This window comes from Xenopus laevis, chromosome 5S, assembly GCF_017654675.1.
Source record: "Xenopus laevis strain J_2021 chromosome 5S, Xenopus_laevis_v10.1, whole genome shotgun sequence".
Taxonomy (NCBI): domain Eukaryota; kingdom Metazoa; phylum Chordata; class Amphibia; order Anura; family Pipidae; genus Xenopus; species Xenopus laevis.
The window spans coordinates 71,042,185-71,065,359 of record NC_054380.1 but is presented as its reverse complement, the minus strand read 5'-3'; the positions used below and the strand labels follow the sequence as shown (position 1 = coordinate 71,065,359).

Below are 23,175 nucleotides of genomic sequence, written 5' to 3'. Positions count from 1 at the left end.
CGCCCACTCTGAAAGAGTCAGAAGAAAAAGGCAAATAATTATAAACCTATAAAAAATAAATAATGAATGATGAAGTTGCTTAGAATTGGGCATTCTATAACATACTAAAAGTTACATTAAAGGTGAACCACTCCTAAGTGTATATTGCTGGCTGTGCAAATGAGAGGCTTGTTCTGCAGGATTATGTTAACAATTGGATCTGTCTAGTAACAGTAAAGAAGAAGCGGTTATCATATTAACTGCATTACTAAAGCTCTCTGTTTTGCTTGAGATATACGGTATATACAGTGTGTGTGTGTATATATATATATATATATATATATATATATATATATATATATATATATATATATATATATATATATATATATATATATATATATATATATATATATATATATATATATATATATATATATATTATTTATTTATTTATTTTTAATTTACAACTGTTTTCTAGGTTAGAAAAAGGATGTTAAGCAAACTCCAAGAGGAGGCCTTTAACTAAACTTCATAGTGCCACACAAAAGATTACTGGTTAAATTAAGGAATGTTGGCCTGGAACATAGTATTTGTATGGGGTGCCGTTTGTCCCAAATACATTCTGTATACAAAACTATCCCTAATACACAGAATGAATGTCTCTCATGTTATATAAGTATTTCTGACCATACACAGATAAAAAAATATACAAAAGACTTATTTCTATTAAAGAATGAAAACAAAATCTGGTTAGTGCACAAAAGGATGTCATTTTATCACAAACTGCATTCTGTACAGTTTAACAAGCAATCTGTCTCACAAATGTATAACCTCCATGTAACGGACACACTTATGTGCAAAGTTACTTACAGAATGAATTATGTAAAAACAAAGTTGGACATAATATATAATAGTGTAACTAACTAGTGCTTGTCAAGCTAGATTTGACTGATAAAATAGATATCTGTGACAGAAAGCAAGATTTTATAGTACAGGATTCATTCTTTCCACAAAATGACAGTTTTGTTTCACAAAACAGATAAAATAACCATTCTGTGAAGCAACACTATGGGGTGCCGTTTGTCCCAAATACATTCTGTATACAAAACTATCCCTAATACACAGAATGAATGTCTCTCATGTTATATAAGTATTTCTGACCATACACAGATAAAAAAATATACAAAAGACTTATTTCTATTAAAGAATGAAAACAAAATCTGGTTAGTGCACAAAAGGATGTCATTTTATCACAAACTCCATTCTGTACAGTTTAACAAGCAATCTGTCTCACAAATGTATAACCTCCATGTAACGGACACACTTATGTGCAAAGTTACTTACAGAATGAATTATGTAAAAACAAAGTTGGACATAATATATAATAGTGTAACTAACTAGTGCTTGCCAAGCTAGATTTGACTGACAAAATAGATATCTGTGACAGAAAGCAAGATTTTATAGTACAGGATTCATTCTTTCCACAAAATGACAGTTTTGTTTCACAAAACAGATAAAATAACCATTCTGTGAAGCAACACTGTCAGTCACATTCCTGAACCAATAAGAACAAAGCTTATTGCCATATACAAACAAGATGAGACGTGGCCAGCTCTGCTCCACATGGCTAAGGCAAAGTATCTGACCTGCTATAGAGGGCTCCCTCTAATGTCCCCTGTGCTGCATAGTAATAAACATGAACAAACCTTTCCTAAAAGAGCTGCTGTTAAACACTACAGGTTCATAAATGGAAGTTTTTACAAATGCCTGAGAAATACAATGCTGCACTTATAATGATTGTAGAGAAAGAAAAGTATGCAAAACTTATATAAATATGATAATTGTAGGTGATATGGCTATTCTTATTGTAGTAACCTGCTTGTGTGGCCATTTTGGTTAAGGGCATTCCTGCAGTTTTGCCATTATCTTATGACTGACTCCTGTTCCTCTTCCTGTCTATGCTGAGAGCAATAATGGGACAGGCCACACCCACCTGCCATCTTCTATTAAATGTACCAGAAGTTACTGTGCTTGTCTGGCTGCTTTGCCTGACTCTCTTGCACCAATTAGCTTGTAGTAGTCTCTTAATAATGTTCTTAGCTATAGTTCAACTACTACATAATAGATTTAGCCAGAGACTTGGGACTGATCATGTGCAACACACATTGTGTATAGTATGATGTGTAGGTTATATGAGCAGCCACTCCTGAGCAGGCCCGGACTGACAATGTAACTGTTCGGGCAAATGCCCGAGGGGCCGCATTATATTTTGTTTAATTGGGCCGCTCCTGAGTGATATCTCACCTTTCACAGCATCCGGTGGGCTCTAGGACCCAGCTCCTCCGTACTAGCTCCCACTATGGCTCTGCCCCTCCCACTCCTCTCTGCTCTCTGCTGCCGCTGCCGTGCACGAGTGTAAGCTGGACGCACAGGGCCTCTCAGTCCCCTCTCTGTTCCGCCCGCATCAGCTCAGTAAGTATAGACAGGCTGCAGCACACACACTATTGTAGAGCAGCAGTCAGCAGGTCCACGTCTGCCCAGTAGTTACTGAGGCTATGGACAGGTGTGGATAATATTGTTTCTGCTGACTGCTGGCCTGCCTGTGCTGAGCCTGAAGCGGTGAATGTAATGCTCCTTGCCACAGTAAAATGCAATTATCCATTTTTTTGTTTTGCAATGTGCAAACAAAACAATTGAAAAAAAAAAGGAGTAAAAGGAGGAGAGGCTGATTTAATAAAAAATAAAGGGGCAAAATTTATAGGAGTGAACATGGGGAAGCAGAATAAAGGAGAGAATGAAAGGAGAGAAATGAAAGGAGAGAAATGAAAGGAGAGAAAGCTGGAATAAAGAAAAGCTAAATGGTGAAGGGTTATGAGTGAGAATTTGAAAAAAATAAAAATAAAGCAGAAAGGATCCATCCTCTTTCCTTTTCTTTCTGTATTTCTTGTGACAGTGGGCTGTCATAGTATGAAATAGTTGGTGGCCACTATGTTCCATGAAATGTTGGGGGCTAATGGAACAAGGAAGAGAGAGATACAGTACAAAGGCAGGGTTACAGCAACAGTTAGCAGGAGAGAAGCAGAGACATGCACTGGAGTCCCTGTGGTATGTCAGTTGGCAACTCTAGAACTGCTGCAGGCTGAGTTATACAGGGAACTCTGAGTATCACTCATGTATTATAAGGGATAATGTACCCCCTACTGTAAATGATAAGCAAACATAAATTTAAATGCCCATTGGTATGTATCTTATAGGTTGCATTATTAGTTCTCCTTTAGTGCAAGCCCAGAAACTAAAATGTACTCCTTTTGTATTTGTTTATGACTTATAATATATAAAAAAAATTATATATATATATATATATATATATATATATATATATATATATATATATATATATATATATATATATGTGTGTGTATATATCTATCTATCTATAAAATATGCTTGTGTGTAAATAAAAGACCAGCGTGCATTTCTTTGTGGGCTGCTTTGATTTTTTGCCAGGGCTGCTCTTTACTCCCAGTCCGGCCCTGCTCCTGAGTACTGTGTGTAAACAAAAGGCTTCAGGACTTCAACTTCACCTCCTTTTGTGAATTCGGGTCTTTTCACCACTTCGGGACTTCAGCTTCGTCTTTTCGGCACTGGCCGCACGGCTCGGGCGCTCGTAAAGGGGACCCGGATCTTTGAAAAATGCAGCACTTCTGGGCCCCCCTTCAGGCCCGGAACACTTTTCCCCACCTGCTGGCGGCCCTGGACATGCATGTGACATGGGCGCAGTTGTGCTCTCTGCTCTAGTGTTGTGCCCCCCTCGACCCACTATGATGTGAAAGGGTTAAGCACTGGGCAGGTAAGGGGACGGCATAATTAGAGTCTTTTGTTATAAATAAATATAAAGCATTGTATAGCTTGTTGCTACTATATAAATAGATTATGATCCCCTAAAATTGCCCCTGCCTAAATGACCCCCTTTTGTTTACACACAGTACTCAGGAGTGGCTGCTCATATAACCTACACATCATACTATACAGAATGCGTGGTCATACCTCCCAACATTTTGGAAGTAAAGAGAGGGACAAAAAAAATGTTGTCATGTAGCGCGGCAATTTTTTTTTGACCACACCCATTTTTGTGGCCACACCCCATTCATTTTACAAAGTTTGGCAGGTTATAAAAGTTTGAAAATATTTCTCCTTATCTAAACTGTTAAAATTACTTATTTTCTTATCTCAAAATTGTTACAAAGTATCTTAGTTGCACCTGTTAGCTGTACTGGCCTCTCTGCCAAAAGCCAATTAAGTTAGAAATTTTGGACACAATAATGATCTTTACACTTTGAATTGGTGCCTGCTGGAAATCTGCGTTCATTGAGTGCCTGCTCCTTTTTACATTTCGATTTGTCCGCCCCCTATGCTGAGGGCTCATGGCAGTGCACCTGGGCCACTTCCCTTACGTGGTGAGTAATTTGTTTACCACATTGAAGTACCCATACTACAGATGACTTCTTGTAAGTTAGAACTTTTGTTTCTTTTTCTGGCTGTTCAGTGCAGAGAAAAGAGGGACTTTCCAGTACAAATGAGGGACCTCAGGTTGAGCTGTCGTAAGAGGGACTGTCCCTCTGAAAAAGGGACAGTTGGGAGGTATGTGTGCACATGATCAGTCCCAAGTCTCTGGATAAAGCTATTATGTAGTAGTTGTACTATAGCTAAGCACATTATTAAGAGACTACTACAAGCTAATTGGTGCAAGATTACAGCTAGGAGGAGACATTGGAGTCTAACTATCATATACAAAATGTATAACTGTCTCTGAGAGTCAGGCAAAGCAGCCAGAGAAGCACAGTAACTTCTGGTACATTTAATAGAAGATGGCAGGTGGGTGTGGCCTGTCTCATTATTGCTCTCAGCTTAGACAGGAAGAGGAACAGGAGTGAGTCATAAGATAATGGCAAAACAGCAGGAATGCCCTTAACTAAAATGGCCTAACAAGCAGGTTACAATAAGAATAGCCATATCACCTAAAATGATCATATTTATGTTTTGCATACTTTTCTTTTTCTACAATCATTATAAGTGCAGCATTATATTTCTCAGCCATTTGTAAAAACTTCCATTTATGAACCTGTAGTGTTTAACAGCTGCTCTTTTAGGAAAGGTTTGTTCATGTTTTTTACTATGCAGCACAGGGGACATTAGAGGGCGCCCTCTATAGCAGGTCAGATACTTTGCCTTAGCCATGTGGAGCAGAGGTGGCAACTTCTCATCTTGTTTGTATATGGCAATAAGCTTTGTTCTTATTGGTTCAGGAATGTGACTGACAGTGTTGCTTCACAGAATGGTTATTTTATCTGTTTTGTGAAACAAAACTGTCATTTTGTGGAAAGAATGAATCCTGTGCTATCAAATCTTGCTTTCTGTCGCAGATATCTATTTTGTCATTCAAATCTAGCTTGACAAGCACTAGTTAGTTACACTATTATATATTATGTCCAACTTTTTTTTTACATAATTCATTCTGTAAGTAACTCTGCACATAAGTGTGTCCGTTACATGGAGGTTATACATTTGTGAGACAGATTGCTTGTTAAACTGTACAGAATGGAGTTTGTGATATAATGACATGCTTTTGTGCACTAACCAGATTTTGTTTTCATTCTTTAATAGAAATAAGTCTTTTGTATATTTTTTTTCTCTGTGTATGGTCACAAATTCTTATATAACATGAGAGACATTCATTCTGTGTATTAGGGATAGTTTTGTATACAGAATGTATTTGGGATAAATGGCACCCCATATATTTGTACCTGGATAGAGAACTGGCTAAAAGATAGACTACAAAGAGTGGTGGTAAATGGAACATTTTCTAATTGGACCAGTGTTGTTAGTGGAGTACCGCAGGGCTCTGTACTAGGTTCCTTGCTTTTCAACTTGTTTATTAATGACCTGGAGGTGGGCATTGAAAGTACTGTTTCTATTTTTGCAGATGATACTAAATTGTGCAGAACTATAGGTTTCATGCAGGATGCTGCCACTTTGCAGAGTGATTTGTCTAAATTGGGAAACTGGGCAGCAAACTGGAAAATGAGGTTCAATGTTGATAAATGCAAGGTTATGCACTTTGGCAAAAATAATATAAATGCAAGTTATACACTAAATGGCAGTGTGTTGGGAGTTTCCTTAAATGAGAAGGATCTAGGGGTCTTTGTAGATAACATAGTAACATAGTAAGTAAGGTTGAAAAAAAGTCACATGTCCATCGAGTTCAACCTTTTTTTTTTTTTTTTTTTTATTAACTACCTATTTGCCAGTTGATCCAGAGGAAGGCAAAAAAAACCCCATCTGAAGCCTCTCCAATTTGCCTTAGAGGGGGAAAATTCCTTCCTGACTCCAAAATGGCAATCGGACTAGTCCCTGGATCAACTTGGACTATGAGCTATTTCCCATAACCCTGTATTCCCTCACTTGCTAAAAAGCTATCCAACCCCTTCTTAAAGCTATCTAATGTATCAGGCTGTACAACTGATTCAGGGAGAGAATTCCACATCTTCACAGCTCTCACTGTAAAAAACCCCCTCCGAATATTTAGGCGGAACCTCTTTTCTTCTAATCGGAATGGGTGACCTCGTGTCAGCTGGAAAGACCTACTGGTAAATAAAGCATTAGAGAGATTATTATATGATCCCCTTATATATTTATACATAGTCATCATATCACCCCTTAAGCGCCTCTTCTCCAGCGTGAACATCCCCAATTTGGCCAGTCTTTCCTCATAGCTAAGATTTTCAATACCTTTTACCAGCTTAGTTGCCCTTCTCTGTACCCTCTCTAATACAATAATGTCCTGTTTGAGTGATGGAGACCAAAGCTGTACGGCATATTCTAGATGGGGCCTTACAAGTGCTCTATACAGTGGAAGAATGACCCCCTCCTCCCTTGACTCTATGCCCCTTTTAATACAGCTCAAGACCTTATTTGCCCTTGATGCTGCTGACTGGCATTGCTTGCTACAGCCAAGTTTATCATCTACAAGGACTCCAAGGTCCTTTTCCATAATGGATTTGCCTAGTGCAGTCCCATTAAGGGTATAAGTGGCTTGGATATTTTTACATCCCAGGTGCATGACTTTACATTTATCAACATTGAATCTCATTTGCCACTTAGCTGCCCAGATTGCCAGTTTGTCAAGATCGTGTTGCAAGGATGCCACATCCTGGATGGAATTAATTGGGCTGGATAATTTTGTGTCATCTGCAAACACTGATACATTACTTACAACACCCTCCCCTAAGTCATTAATGAACAAATTAAATAAAAGTGGACCCAATACTGAGCCCTGGGGGACCCCACTAAGGACCTTACTCCAAGTAGAGAATGTCCCATTAACAACCACCCTCTGTACCCGATCCTGTAGCCAGTTTCCTATCCACGTGCAAACGACTTCATTAAGCCCAACAGACCTTAGTTTAGAAAGCAGTCGTTTGTGGGGCACAGTATCAAACGCTTTGGCAAAATCCAAATAGATCACATCTACTGCCCCCCCACTATCCAGAATCTTACTTACCACATCATAAAATGCAATCAAATTCGTCTGACATGACCTATCCTTCATAAAGCCATGCTGATTGTTGCTCATAATGCCATTCATTAGGACAAAATTTTGAATGTGATCCCTTAACAAGCCTTCAAATAATTTGCCCACCACAGATGTCAAGTTTACTGGCCTATAATTTCCAGGCTGAGATCGTAATCCCTTTTTAAATATTGAAATAACATCAGCTTTTCTCCAATCCATAGGCACCATACCAGAGAAAATCAGAAATAAGGGCTGGTCTAAAACTGAACTAAGCTCTCTTAGAACCCGGGGGTGTATGCCATCAGGCCCTGGAGCCTTGTTTACATTAATTTGTATTAAAGCTTTTTGAATCATATCCTGAGTCAGCCACTGACTAGATTGAGCTGAACCATTCGTGCAGTTATTAAGTGAGCCTGTGAACCCAGACTCCTCTATTGTATACACTGAAGAAAAGAACTGATTTAACACATTTGCCTTATCTGTATCTGTTACAACCATACTGGTACCATTATTTAGTGGAGCAACACTCTCAACCTGCATCTTTTTACTATTAATATATTTAAAAAACTTTTTAGGGTTAGTTTTCACCTCCACCGCAATTAACTCTTCATTTCTTTTCTTAGCCTTCCAGATTGCTGATTTACAACATTTATTACAGTGTTTATATTCATTAAATGCAGCTTCTGTCCCTACAGATTTGTAGTTTTTAAATGCCTTTCTCTTCTTTCCCATTAACTTCTTTACTTCTGTATTAAGCCACACAGGATGATACTTAGAGCTTCTACGTTTAGTCCTTAAGGGAATAAATTGAGAACAATAATGATTTAATATAATTTTAAAGGACAACCATTTCTGTTCTGTGTTTTTAGCTGAAAACCTAATGCCCCAATCAATGCTCTGTAGGGCAGCCCTCAAGGCACTAAAATTAGCTTTTCCAAAATTCATGGTTTTTGTTGCCACAGTATATTTTTGTTTTTTGCACCAGACATTAAAAGATATAACATTATGGTCACTATTACCCAGGGGTTCAATGACTTGCACATTTGCTATAAGTTCTGGGTCATTTGAGATCACTAAATCAAGAATAGCATTTTTTTCTGGTAGGCTCCTCAACAACCTGTGCTAAAAAATTGTCGTGCAATAAGTTTATAAACTTGTTCCCATTAACTGATCTAGCAGTACCGTTGCTCCAGTCAATATCTGGGTAATTAAAATCCCCCATTATCATTACTTTACCTAAACTAGCAGCCTTTTCTATTTGCATTAGGAGCTTTGTCTCTTCCTCCTCACTTACATTAGGGGGTCTATAGCATACTCCTACAATTAATTTGCTGGATTCTTTAAAATTGGTGAAGAACTCCACCCATACGACTTCTGCCCCTCATTTTCTAACATAACCTCCTCTTTTATATGAGCTTTTAAATCCTGCCTAACATACAGACATACCCCTCCTCCTTTTCTATTGCCCCTAAACAAAGTATAGCCACTGATATTTACTGCCCAGTCATGCGACTCATTCAGCCATGTTTCGGCCACACCAACCACATCATATTTTCCTTCCAACACCAGCAGCTCCAGCTCTCCCATTTTACCAGTCAGACTTTTTGCATTTGTAAACATACATTTAATACTGGTACCATATTGAACATATGACATGTGGTCCTCCCTATCCTTAACAATATCCCCAGCCAAATCTCCTCCCCCATTTTCCCTTTCTTTGCCCACTATCTCATCTAACCTGTCTACCACTGAATCTTTTACTGAACCCTCCCCCCCACACCTAGTTTAAAATCTCCTCCAACCCTCTAGCCATCTTCTCTCCCAAAACAGCTGCCCCATCATCATTGAGGTGCAGCCCATCCCTAGCAAAGAGCCTGTAGCCGACTGAAAAATCAGGCCAATTCTCCAAAAACCCAAAACCCTCCTCCCTACACCAATCTTTCAGCCACGCATTAATCTCCCTACGCTCCCGCTGTCTCCTTAGTGTTGCTCGTGGCTCAGGTAATATCTCTGAGAAAATTACCTTGGAAGTCCTTGCCCTCAGCTTTGCACCGAGTTTTTTAAAATCATTTTTGAGGACTTCACCACCTCCTCTAACTTTGTCATTGGTACCTATGTGTACCAAGACCGCTGGGTCTTCCCCAGCCCCACCCAATAATCTGTCCACTCGTTCCACCACATGCCGAACCCTAGCACCAGGCAAGCAGCAGACTGTTCGGCATGTAGGGGCCTTGCGACAGATTACCCTATCCACCTTTATAATAATTGAATCCCCTATAACTAGAACCTGCCTTTCCTTCCTTGCACTCCCCCCACCACCCGTATTAGAGCCACTGCCTCCGGGGGTGCTCCGAGAGTCAGCCTGCTCCATACACGCCAGTTCGGAGTTTTCCTCCCCAGCATCTTCAGCCAAAACGGCGAATTTGCTGTTTTGGACAAACTGTGGACCAGCCCCCCTACTCTTCTGTCCCCTACTTCCCCTCTTGACTGTCACAAACCGTCCTCCCTCATTAGCCTCCACTGCCCCTTCTCCTCCCCCCACTCCACTAGCCCCTGCCAGTGGTTGCTCTGCGAGCCTCCTGTTATTCCCCAATAACACGTTGTCTAATTCTGGGCAGTGTCATTCTGTGGCTACTAAAGCAAATAAAGTTCTGTCTTGCATAAAAAAGGGCATTAACTCAAGGGATGAAAACATAATTATGCCTCTTTATAGGTCCCTGGTAATGCCTCATCTGGAGTATGCAGTGCAGTTTTGGACTCCAGTCCTTAAGAGGGATATAAATGAGCTGGAGAGAGTGCAGAGACGTGCAACTAAATTGGTTAGAGGGATGGAAGACTTAAATTATGAGGGTAGACTGTCAAGGTTGGGGTTGTTTTCTCTGGAAAAAAGGCACTTGCGAGGGAACATGATTACACTTTACAAGTACATTAGAGGACATTATAGACAAATAGCAGGGGACCTTTTTACCCATAAAAAGGATCACCGTACCAGGGGCCACCCCTTTAGACTAGAAGAAAAGAACTTTCATTTGAAGCAACGTAGGTGGTTCTTCACAGTCAGGACAGTGAGGTTGTGGAATGCACTGCCAGGTGATGTTGTGATGGCTGATTCAGTTAATGCCTTTAAGAATGGCTTGGATGATTTCTTGGACAGACATAATATCAAGGCTATTGTGATACTAAGCTCTATAGTTAGTATAGGTATGGGTATATAGAATTTATGTAAAAGTAGGGAGGGGTGTGTGTATGGATGCTGGGTTTTCATTTGGAGGGGTTGAACTTGATGGACTTTGTCTTTTTTCAACCCAATTTAACTATGTAACTATGTTTATCTGGAAAGGTAAGATGCACAGCTAATATAGAATGTATTAATTTCATAAAGCACTCTGTTTAGTTCAATTGAGAGTGAGTTATTCTGGGAAAGATCACGTTACTATAAATATACATTTGATCATCAACATTTTTAGCAGTTTTACATTTTTGGAAGCACAGGAGTAAAATTATTTCTATAAGCAATTTCCATAGTGAAGATGGTACTGGCAGTATGCAAGCACGTCTGCACAATAGCCTATCCTTGCATTGCATTCTCTGTAAATGTCAGCATAGTTTCTTTTATTTCTTTGGAATTAATGAAATTATAACCTTTATGTTTTCATTTACGACATGTGGTTTTGTACATCTTGTAGAGTATCGAAGAATTCTCATCATATCTGGACGCAGCTGCAGATGCATGTGGAATCTTAGTGAAAAAGGGTAATAAGAAGAAAGAAAGGTATTGTTTTTTTACAGAACAAATAAATCTTGTGCTTGATTTAACTGACATACAAAGCTATTTGTTAGCCTGAGAATTGAGCAAATGAATCCTAAATAAACAGTGGGAAATATGCACAAGAATGTATCATTAGCAAATAGAATGCTGTTCCATTGCAGTGATAATATACTGTACTTTATAAATCACTATACTGCTTGGGGGGGACATATCCCTATTTAGACAGTAGTACAAATTTAATTAACATTAGCTTCCTTTTTTTAGATTTACTTCACTGAACTGGTAGAACTGGTAGAAATGATATGTGGTGGTGGTCGCTGGAAGAATCCTGGGCCGGTGCAGTTTTCTCCTAATGGGTGCATGGCCCAGGGTTTCAGGTAAGTATATGTAATCACTTGGGGTGGCTAACTTTTGGCACCCCCAAGGAAAAAGGAAGGAAAACCCTTTTCTTCTCCTTCAAGAATTCAAATTGCTCTTAGTGTTCTCTTCTGCTGAGCTGCACTAGTACTTACACCCATAGAAAATGAATTTGAACTGTTTAGCAACAGCAAGTTTGATCTTTAATAAACGTACCCCTCAGTTTACATAGGTTCAAGGTCATGAGTTTCAATTGTATTTGACTTGCAAAATATGGCTATAAGGGGTGCTTAGCTTAGTTTATACTTTGCAGGCAATTCAAATCCTGTTTTAAAACAGATCTAGGCACTTGTATAGCCTATCCAGGATTTTTTAATTCTTCAATACTGAAAAAGAATTCTGAATACTTGTCTCTAGATGATCTTTCAAAAGAAAAAGGTTATCCTTTGAGATCACAATGGATGCTTTCATCTTTACTCTTTAGAAGAGTAGGAGTTTTTGCTGTGAGAATGTTGTCAGCAAATCACAAAGACCCACACTATTTTTCTTGGTCTCCATCCCTGTAAATTTGGTCCTGCAAGGATGAAACGTGCACATGGTGGGGGTTTTCCTTGCACATTTGTGAATCTTTCCATAAGACAAAATTGTTGTTACCTATGTTAAATAATATTGTCAGGACAAACTACAGCTTGTTTTAGGCACCTTTTCATTTTATTCACTTACACCTCATACCAGTTAATATATCTCAGAATTAGAATCAAAGAGTTGAGCAACACTGAAGCTGATGGCCAAGTCAATAGGTGATATAGATATACAGTATGTTGTTTCCATGGGGTTTTGTAGGCAGCTTGTTACATTATAAATTTTGTTTTCCTTTTTTAGGATCAACACAAGCTTCTTGTTAACTACCAGACTCTTGTTGTAAGACAACTAGTAGGCAATACCAAGCAGAAGGATGAAGAAGATGTGGACACAAAAGGGAACTGATAATATTAGAAAGGAACTTCAAGACCTGTCTCCTGTAATTAATGATATAGTTCTCCGATCTAGAAAAACATCCATGAATGATGAATGACCTGTTTATGTCTGGTTAACACACTCATGTTCAAGTTAATTTAATATTATTAATACATCCCAGAACTAAATAAAAAACGGAATTTTAACATTCATCTTTAAATTGAGACTACATAGCAACTTTTCATTACTTAACCATTGTAGTTGCAATGCAGCAGAAATGAATTCATTGTTCTTGCAGTGCCATGGTTGAAATGTAATAAAGGTTTTTTTGAAGACACAGCAACTACAAAATAAGAGGGATCCCAGATACTTGTTCCAAAGTATTTAGCTTCAAGATAAAAATAGGGCGGCAAACTACTGATAGCAAACGTTTACTAACACCTCAGAGCTGTTGGCACTTTCCCTTGGGGTTCTAATATCTTATAGGGCCCCCATTATCAAGGGTGCGTTTGCATCATTTTCAGGTTTGAATGTGTTTCTTCTTAAATAGGAATTAAAGCTTAACTAAAGAAGTAGGCTAGAAATGTTGTAAATTATGTTTTGGGTTTCTTTATCAGCCCAAGGCTACCACAGCCCTTTAGCAGTAAAGATCGGTTTCTCCAAAGATGCCCCAGTAGCTCCCCATCTTCTTTTCTGCTGATTCACTGTATATGCTCTGTGCTGCTGTCACTTACTGGGCTTAGGGACCCTCTCAGAATATACAGTATACATAGAATAGAAATGTCACAATATAAGGCTGATAAGTAATTAATACATTTAATTACTACATGGCAGTACAGATTCCAGTGCAACTAGCATCCAAATTTAATAATCAGCCCTGTAGCATCAGTTTATATTACAGGCCAACCTCATTTTCTGCTTGATAATTTGTGACGACCCCTAAGCTTAGCTTCTCAACAGCTGCTCAGAGCCCACTGAGCATGTGAGTGTCACAGACACTTTCCAAGATGGTGACCCCCTGTGACAAGTTTGAAGTCCTGGATCATTGTTGTTATTGAGAAACTGAAACTTTAGGCTGGTGCACTAAGTGCATTATATAAAATATGTCATTTTTAGTTGTTCTGTAAAATAGCTAAAATATCTGCCATAAAGCAGGGCTTTCTTGAAGAAAAGTTGGACACACAGTAATATAATACAATACCCCCAGTAAAAAACACTAATGTGGGACAAAAATGAAAAAAAATGAAAAGAATGTTTTGATGATTTTCTTCCCTGGAAGCTAGCCTAAAACTACCATGCTTTGCTATATTTCCTTATGCAGATGGTGAGAGTTCTTAAACCTATAAAAAAAAAAATGTTTCCAATGCCAACCTAGCATTTCTTGTATATGAAATGCTGCTAAAATACAAGCTGCTCAGAGAGAGAGAGAGAGAGAGAGTAAACATTATGCATTTATAATGATATAAATAAGAGTTCCAGTATTAAGTCATAGGAAATACTTATTCTGAAAACTGAATTATAGCACTTAAAGGAGAAGGAAAGGTTAAAACTAAATAAGCCATTTCAGAAAGGTCCACCTAAATATACCAGTAAACCCTCAAAGTAATGCTGCTCTGTGTCCTCTGTGAAAAGAAACACTGCATTTCTTTCCTTTTATTGTGTACACATGGACTGTATTAGACTTCCTGCCGTCAGCTTAAACCTCCTTGCCCCGGGCGTGAGCATGCTCAGTTTGCTCCCCTCCCTTCTCTGCTGTAATCTGAGCCCAGAGCAGGGAGAGACTCGGGCAGGAAGTGATGTCACACCAAGCATATACTGCAGCTGCTATCCTAAACAAACAGAGAGCTTCTAGAGCTTTTTACTCAGGTATGGTAAAATATTCTACAGAATAAATAAAGCATTCTAGCTTTCATGATTGCAGCTAATCTATTGGCAATTAAATGACTTCATAGCTTTCCTTCTCCTTTAAGGTGCCCATTCCTTTTGCTGATTTTCAAGCGGTTTATTAATAGGGACCTTCCTTTTGGAACCTATCCCAGTAAAAAATGGGTTAGAATAAAGTCCACCTTGTCCCTGACCTAACCAACAGTGTATCAGTCAGGCTTTATGTTTCAGTTAAGCCGGCCACCTTTTACAGCGTGTTTCTTTAACAACGGTTTTGTAAGAATATCCTGGTTCAATGAAAAACTTGTTACAGATGTTTGTATATTTTTTAAGTGACCTGAACACAACATTGAAACAATTTGTAATGTAAGCAAATAGAAAAATGAAAATATTTTCTTTAAAAAATGCTTACTATGGGTATTTGTACATGTTGCCTTACCCTTCAGCCCACTGGACATTTTCAGATGTTCTCATATAAACGAAAACAAGCTGCTAGATTTGTATTTAGCTTGAAAGCATTCATGGGAAAATATATGTCTGTAATATTAAAAGTAAATCACCACTGATGTTCTATAGAGTTCCCAGGGCACAACAAGATTAACTTGCTGTGTATTATTTTGTTCAGTTGCATAAATATAAAAATATCTTCAGTATCATCATGCAGAGAAAAGACCAAACTGCATTTATAATGCTCCATATAGAGTAATAATGCTTTTAGCTTTATAGGGCACCTGTTGGGCAAAAAATGCCATCCCCAACCAAAGATGTGTGCTAATAGAGCCAGCACTCTGGTTGCGGGTAGCAGTATTTTTTTTTTAATGCTCCCTGCCAGTGCTAGGCCACCCGCACTGGAAGGGAGCACGCAGTACGAGCGGCCATGTTGGGGCACATGCATGCGCATAATGAGCAAGTGCCACAACTTGCACACTATGTGCATGATGTCAGGAGTGTATTTGGTCATGACTGACATGGCCGCACTACTTTTATACCCAACCAGAATGCAGGCTGTATTAGCCAACACATTCGGTTGGGGATAAATTTTTGCCATACAGGTGCTCTTTTAAAGGCTGAGAATACATGTCGGCTATACAGTTAGGTCCGTGACATGGACAACTTTTTTCAAATTTTGGTTGTGTACTTTATCACAAGGAATTTTAAATAAAACAACTCAGATGCGTTTGAACTGCAGACTTTCAGCTTTAATTTAGTGGGTTGAACAAAAAGATTGCTTAAAAATGTGAGGAACTAAAGCCTTTTTTTACATTTCAGGGGCTCAAAAGTAATTGGACAATTGACTCAAAAGCTATTTCATGGGCAGGTGTGGGCAATTCCTTTGTTATGTCATTATCAATGAAGCAGATAAAAGCCCTAGAGTTGAGTAAGGGTGGGGTGCTTGTATGTGGAAGATTTTGCTGTGAACAAACAACATGCAGTCAAAGGAGCTCTCCATGCAGGTGAAACAAGCCATCTTTAAGCTGCAAAAACAGACAAAACATATCCAAGAAATTGCTACAATATTAGGAGTGGCAACATCTACAGTTTGGTACATCCTGAGAAAGAAAGAAAGCACTGGTGAACTCAGCAACGCAAAAAGACCTGGATGTCCACAGTGGTGGATGATCACAGAATCATTTCCATGGTGAAGAGAAACCACTTCACAACAACCAAACAAGTGAATGACACTCTCCAGGAGGTAGACATATCGATATCCAAGTCTACCATAAAGCGTAGACTGCATGAAAGTAAATACAGAGGGTGCACTGCAAGGTGCAAGTCACTCATAAGCCTCAAGAATAGAAAGGCTAGATTGGACTTTTCTGAAAAAACATCTAAAAAAGTCACCAAAGTTCGGGAAAAACATTCTTTGGACAGATGAAACCAAGATCAAACTCTACCAGAATGATGACAAGAAAAAAGTATGGAGAAGGCATGGAAAAGCTCATAATCCAAAGCATACCACATCATCTATAAAACATGGAGGAGGCAGTGTGATGGCTTGGGCATGCATGGCTGCCATTGGCACTGGGACACTCGTGTTTATCCGTGATGTGACACAGGACAGAAGCAGCCGAATGAATTCTGAGGTGTTCTGAGACACTGTCTTCTCAAATGCAGCTAAATACAGTCAAATTGATGGAATTTATGAGGAATTTCATAATACAGATGGACAATGACCCAAAACATACAGCCAAAGCAACCCAGGAGTTTATTAAAGCAAAGAAGCGGAATATTCTTGAATGACCAAGTCAGTCAACTGATCTGAACCCAATTGAGCATTTATTTAAATTGCTGAAGACAAACAAACAACAAGTGAAAGCCGCTGCAGTAAAAGCGTGGCAGAGCATTAGAAAGGAGGAAACACAAAATCTGGCGATGTGCATGAGTTCAAGACTTCAGGCTGTCATTGTCAGTGATTGTGTTAAAAAAGACTTTAGTTCCTCAAATTTTTATGCAATCTTTTTGTTCAACCCACTGAATTAAAGCTGAAAGTCTGCAGTTCAACTGTGTCTGAGTTGTCTCATTTAAAATTCATTGTGGTAATGTACAGAACCAAAATTAGAAAACAGTTGTCTCTGTCCAAATATTTATGGACCTAACAGTAGTTTTATATTCTACAAACAAACATAGGGAATGGGACTGAGACTGTGGGTCCAGTAACTGGGGATAAGTGAGCAACACCCACCCCAAAATGATTTGCTGCAGAAGCACCACAATGTCCATGATCTATAACGCAAAAAAAAAAAATTGAGACAATTCCTCCTGCATATTTCTTGAAAAAATGTCTATAGATTTCCATGTGTGCTATTTCCCTACTAGTCTACTAACAGAGAAACTACCCATGTGCAATGCGTGATGTGTTTAATGCAACAAGGAACCATTTTTTCACATTTCTAACATAATGCCATGACAAAATGGATATGATGTCAAATGTGCATGATTTTTATAACCCAGAAACATTGCACATGCTTATGCAGTACTAGTCAATGTAAATTACTAGGTTCTCTTGTGCCTTTGCATACTGCACAAGAAAACTGTGGCTCAACTGATAGCATGAACCTGTGCAAACTTGCCCACATTTATGCAGCTAGCATTTCTGTCCCTGACAGTAAATCATGCAGAAATAGTTTTGAAAATATTAACAATTATATATACAGTACATGGAATACCTCATGAAAACAACAACCTGAATGTCATTTACTAGTGGAGGCTTATGTAAAATGCAATTCAGTTTTTTTTTTCAACACAGTGCATCATGTTTCTAGAATTCTAGCATAATGTTTCAACATTACATTTTGCTCCTGCTATTAAAGGGACAGAATTATTAAGGGTCGAATGGTAAATTCAATTTTTTCTAAAGTGAATGTAAAGGCAAAAACTAAAATCCCATTTTTACTTTCTTTAATGTAAAAGACACCTATCTCATATATACTTTAATTATAAAATGTCTACCATTTATATAAGAAACCTGACTGTATGCAGTGAAATTCCCCCTTCATTTACTTGCTTTGACTGCTGTGAATAGGAAACTTCAGACGGCCCCTAACTGCTCTGCAGGGAAAGGATCATACTTTCAAACAGCAGGGGGAGCCCCCCAGCCTCCACCCCCACCTTACTCCCCCCCCCAACCTTATTTCCCAGACCTCGAGCAGCTTTGTTTGTTTCCCTGTAGAGCAGCCGGCAACCATGTAGAGAATGTTCTGTTGTTTGGCTGCTGGGGGAGAAAAGGGAGGGGGTGATATCACTCCAATTTACAGTACAGAAGCAAAGAGTGATTGAAGTTTATCAGAACACAAGTCTCATGACTTGGGGCAGCTGGGAAATTGACAATATGTCTAGCCCCATGTCAGATTTCAAAATTTAATATAAAAAAATATGTTTGCTCTTTTGAGAAATGGATTTCAGTGCAGAATTCTGCTGGAGCAGCACTATTAACTGACTCATTTTGAAAAAAATGTTTTTTCCCATGACAGTATCCCTTTAATATTGTTCTTAAAGGAAAACAATAACCCCCAAACAATGAGGTCTCTATAAAAATATATTGCATAAAACAGCTTATATATATACTAGTTTGGTGAGATTCTCCTAATATGACACTAAGGGGCAGATTTATCAAGGATCGAAGTGAAAAAATTGAAAATTCAAAGTAATTTTTTGGATACTTCGACCATCGAATAGGATACTATGACTTCGACTTCGATTCAAAGTAAAAATCGTTTGACTATTCAACCATTTGATAATCGAAGTACTGTATCTTTAAAAAACCTGCTGAATTGCTGTTTAGCCTATGGGGGACCTCTTACTTCAAATCGAACAGTTCGAACGATTTCCCAAAAAATCCTTTGAACCGTTCGATTCAAAGTACAATTGGAGTACGATCGGAATACGATCGTACAATGTATGAAATCCTTCGAATTCAAATGTCAGAGGATTCTATTCGATGGTCGAATTTCGAAGTTTTTTCTAGTTCGAAATTCGACCCTTGATAAATCTGCCCCCAAATATGATGTAAACTATCTGTTGCTTAAGTATTCATTTTTGGGAGTATAGTTTTCCTTTAATATCATTTTCCATGCCTGGTAAATAATGTCTTGCTTACAATCTTGCATTTCTACATAGCCAGCATATTAAAGCATGATGCCATCCTAAAAAGAGTTTCTAAAGAAGATCATCCTGACTAATGATATGAATGAAATGAAAATGGATGCCATTGTCTAGTAATCCGCATTTCATATGCAGCAGTTTAGATTCATCTGCATGAAGCACAGTTAGAAGTACGAAAGAAAATTGGTAATTGGTGCGTGGGCTCATGCCTATTTCTACATAGCCCCCAAATATACTAATCAGAAATCCCCTTTACTGTTTTATTTCTTTGTAGTATCCTTCTATTTATAGCTTACTGCTTTGCTCTATCTAGCTCAGTAACATCTACCCATGATTAAAAAAAACCCTTTGCTTTAATTTTTTTTTTCTTCCTTGGTTCCTTGCAGAGAACCAGGGCCCTGGAGCTCCAAATTAGAATGATTAAAATACTGACTTTGTTTTTACTTAAAATGATATTAATTGCTGCTAGACAGCAAGACTAGCAGAAGCCAGACTTGACATGGTCAAATCATCTGGGCCTATTTATGAGATGAGCCTGAAGCTACAGCTCGATCTGACCCTTCTTTAATCAAGTGTTGCAAAGAGGATATCTTTAGCTAGAGTATGATTTTCATTTTTGTAATATAAAAAAATGTTTTTGACCCTGTAGAATTAGTGTGTAGGTGTTCTATTATTTTTCTAAATATACACCATTATTTTAAATGGTTTTTTCCTTTGTATATTTTTTCTACTATTTCTGAGTTATTTAACTTTTTATTCAACAGCTCTCCAGTTTGCAATTTCAGCAGTCTGGTTGCTTGGGTCTAAATGACCCTAGCAACCATGCACTGATTTGAATAAGAGACTATGGAATATGAATAGCACAGGGTCTGAATAGAAAGTTGAGTAATAAAAAGTAGCTGACATGGAAGTAGAAGAACTTGAATGGCCTGCTAGGACCCTGACCTCAACCCAACTGACCACCGGTCTGATGATTTGTCCATCCTAACTAATGGTCTGGTTCCAAATCATTAAATTGCTGCGATTTTTTTTCAGGAAAAGCACCTATTATTGTACATTGCAAAATACTTTTGGACGTATTTATGAAGCCTAAAATGTTTTTTTAGATGTTTTTTAGATTCATTATGCTCCACAACTGCTAAAAATTAGAATCTGAAAATGCCTCAGCTAAAACCTAAAATCATATAGAAGTCAGTGGCAGATGGTCCCTTTAACAATTGGAACATGTTTTTTACCTTCAGGGTTCTCTATAGTTTCTGCCTGTTTGTGCTATTCTTCGGGGCGACAACTGCAATAAGTCATTTTCGGAGCTTCAATTTGAAAACAATCGTACAATTCAAATTGATGCTCATTTTTGTTGCAATTTCTCTCACATATTTCTTGAGAAACATTAATGGTAAATTAATGGGATTCAGATTTGGGAGTTTGGTCAAAAAGTCGAGTTTTAGTAAATAAACCCCTTAATGTTTTTGATAATAGTTATGTGCTTATTTAGACTGATTCAGTTAAAAAAACAAACCATGTACAGAGTAAGGCAATTCCCAAATTTCAAACCAGTAAATGTAAAAACTTTTTTGGAGAAGAAATTGACTGAGGGTTTATATATTTCAACAGACACCTATGGCAAGGTTTGCTTTTAGGGTAAGACTACATGAACGCTCTGCGACAGAATGCACGCTGCTTCTGCATCTGACAGTCACTATGCGACAATTCTATCTCTTACCTTAGTTTTGTCACATGCGTTTTGTCGCAGCACGCCGGAATCGTTCACATAGTCCTACCCTTATAGAAGAGAGATCAACTCTTGTTAAGCCATTGACAGTTTTATGATCAGAACCTTGTAACTAAAAACATCTATTTTTGAAAATGTATGCACATGCACAGGTACTACATTACAAATGAAACAGGGTTCCAGGGAATGTGCATTGGTCAATTCCCTCTATTTTGTATGTCTGACTGTTTGATCTTATGGCCAGAGCGGTTGTACTATATTTTACTAAGCCTTGAAGATTCTTAGGAGCCATATCCAGGTTGAGACCAAATATTAAATCCTTTTTTCCTCCATGGGACCTTAAATTAGTCCTTAATAAACCATGTTATACACCATTTGAGCCACTGGGAGAAGTTTCCCTTACAGTGCTTACTTTTAAAACCATCTTCTTAACTGCTATAACTTCAGCTAGTAGAATTGGAGAGAGCTTCTGAGCTTTACGGTTTTTCTGCAAGATAAAGTTTGCCTGAGAACCTTCTTTTGTGCCTAAAATACCATCTTCCTGGAGTTTGATGCAGAGATTAATCTGCCCACTTTATTTCCTGAACCAAAGGATCAAGAGGAAGAACTAGCTCTTCAGAGATATTTAACCATGTGCCTGGAAAAAACTAAATCTTTCAGGATCTATCCATCTGTTCATTATTTATGCTAGAAAGGTCATTGGAGGTCATTAAAGGGATACTGACATGTTTTTTGCAAAATGAATCAGTTAATAGTGCTGCTCCAGCAGAATTCTGCACTGAAATCCATTTTTCAAAAGTGCAAACAGATTTTTTTATATTCAATTTTGAAATCTGACATGGGTCTAGACATATTGTCAATTTCCCAGCTGCCCCAAGTCATGTGACTTGTGCTCTGATAAACTTCAATCACTCTTTACTGCTGTACTGCAACTTAGAGTAATATCACCCCCCCCCTCCCTTTTCCCCCCAGCAGCCAAACAAAAGAACAATGGGAAGGTAACCAGATAACTGTTCCCTAACACAAGATAACAGCTGCCTGGTAGATCTAAGAACAACACTCAATAGTAAAAACCCATATCTCACTGAGACACATTTAGTTACATTAAGAAGGAAAAACAGCAGCCTGCCAGAAAGCATTTCTCTCCTAAAGTGCAGGCACAAGTGCAGACCCTTAAATGCAGTGGAGCTTATGGTCGCTACCTTCTGGATCTTCGTGTAGTCTTTGGGTCTCTTCACCGTCACAAAGCCGGCTGGCACATTCTCAGTTGGGTCAATTCAGGAATCGGCTTCAACTGCGTATGCACAAACCGGCGAGACCCGAAGGCTACTCGTAGATCTGCAAGATGGCGACCAGGAGCTCCGCTGTGCTTCTCTACATTTAAGGCTGAGAATTTTTCAAAGGGTTTTTTTTTTACACTAAAGCACATCCCTGGGTGGGAGAGGGGAGGGAGCAATGCCTGGAAGCTTAGGGGGGGGGGTTTTGTTCTCCTTTAAAGGAACAGTTCAGGGTGAAAATATAAACAAGTTAAAAGATAACCTGTGCAAAATAAAAAATGTTACTAATATAGTTAGTTAGCCAAAAATGTAATGTATAAAGGCTGGAGTGAGTGGATGTCTAACATAATATCCAGAACACTACTTCCTGCTTTTCAGCTCTATAACTCTGAGTTAGTCAGAGCCTTGAACCACATGGTACATATCTGTTCAGTGAATTTTCAATTGATCCTCGGCATTCAGCTCAGATTCAAAAACAACAGATATGACCCATGTGACCCCCCTCAAGTCTCTGCCTGGTAACCAGGGTAAATAGTCAGTGTAAACCAAGAGAGCTGAAAAGCAGGAAGTAGTGTTCTGGCTATTATGTTACACATCCAGTCACTCCAGCCTTTATACATTACATTTTTGCATATGTAGTACAGGTATGGGACCTGTTATCCAGGTCCCGAGCATTCTGGATAACAGGTCCCATACCTGTACTACATATGCAACATAGTAATAAAGCTCACTGGGGCTCATTTATCAACTCTGGGCAAATTTGTCCATGGGAAGTAACCCATAGCAACCAATCAGTGATTGGCTTTTAACACAGGCACGCTGCCTAGGAGTTATCTTAGACTCACATCTGTATTTTTCAGCACACATTCAAACACTTGCAAAATCTTGTTGTATTCAACTGCGCAACATTGCACAAATACGACCATATCTCAGTTCAGAATCAACTAAAACACTGATTCAGTCGCTCATCATCTCCCGCCTTGATTACTGCAACCTAATCCTCGCAGGTACTCCAACAAGTCACCTTTCACAACTCCAATTG

General features: G+C 38.5%; 1 pseudogene; it reads left to right on the top strand.

The window, feature by feature from the left end:
- LOC108717430 overlaps window positions 1-12,858 on the top strand; it is a 46,737-nt pseudogene extending 33,879 nt beyond the window's left edge.
- The last annotated feature ends 10,317 nt before the right edge of the window (window positions 12,859-23,175 follow it).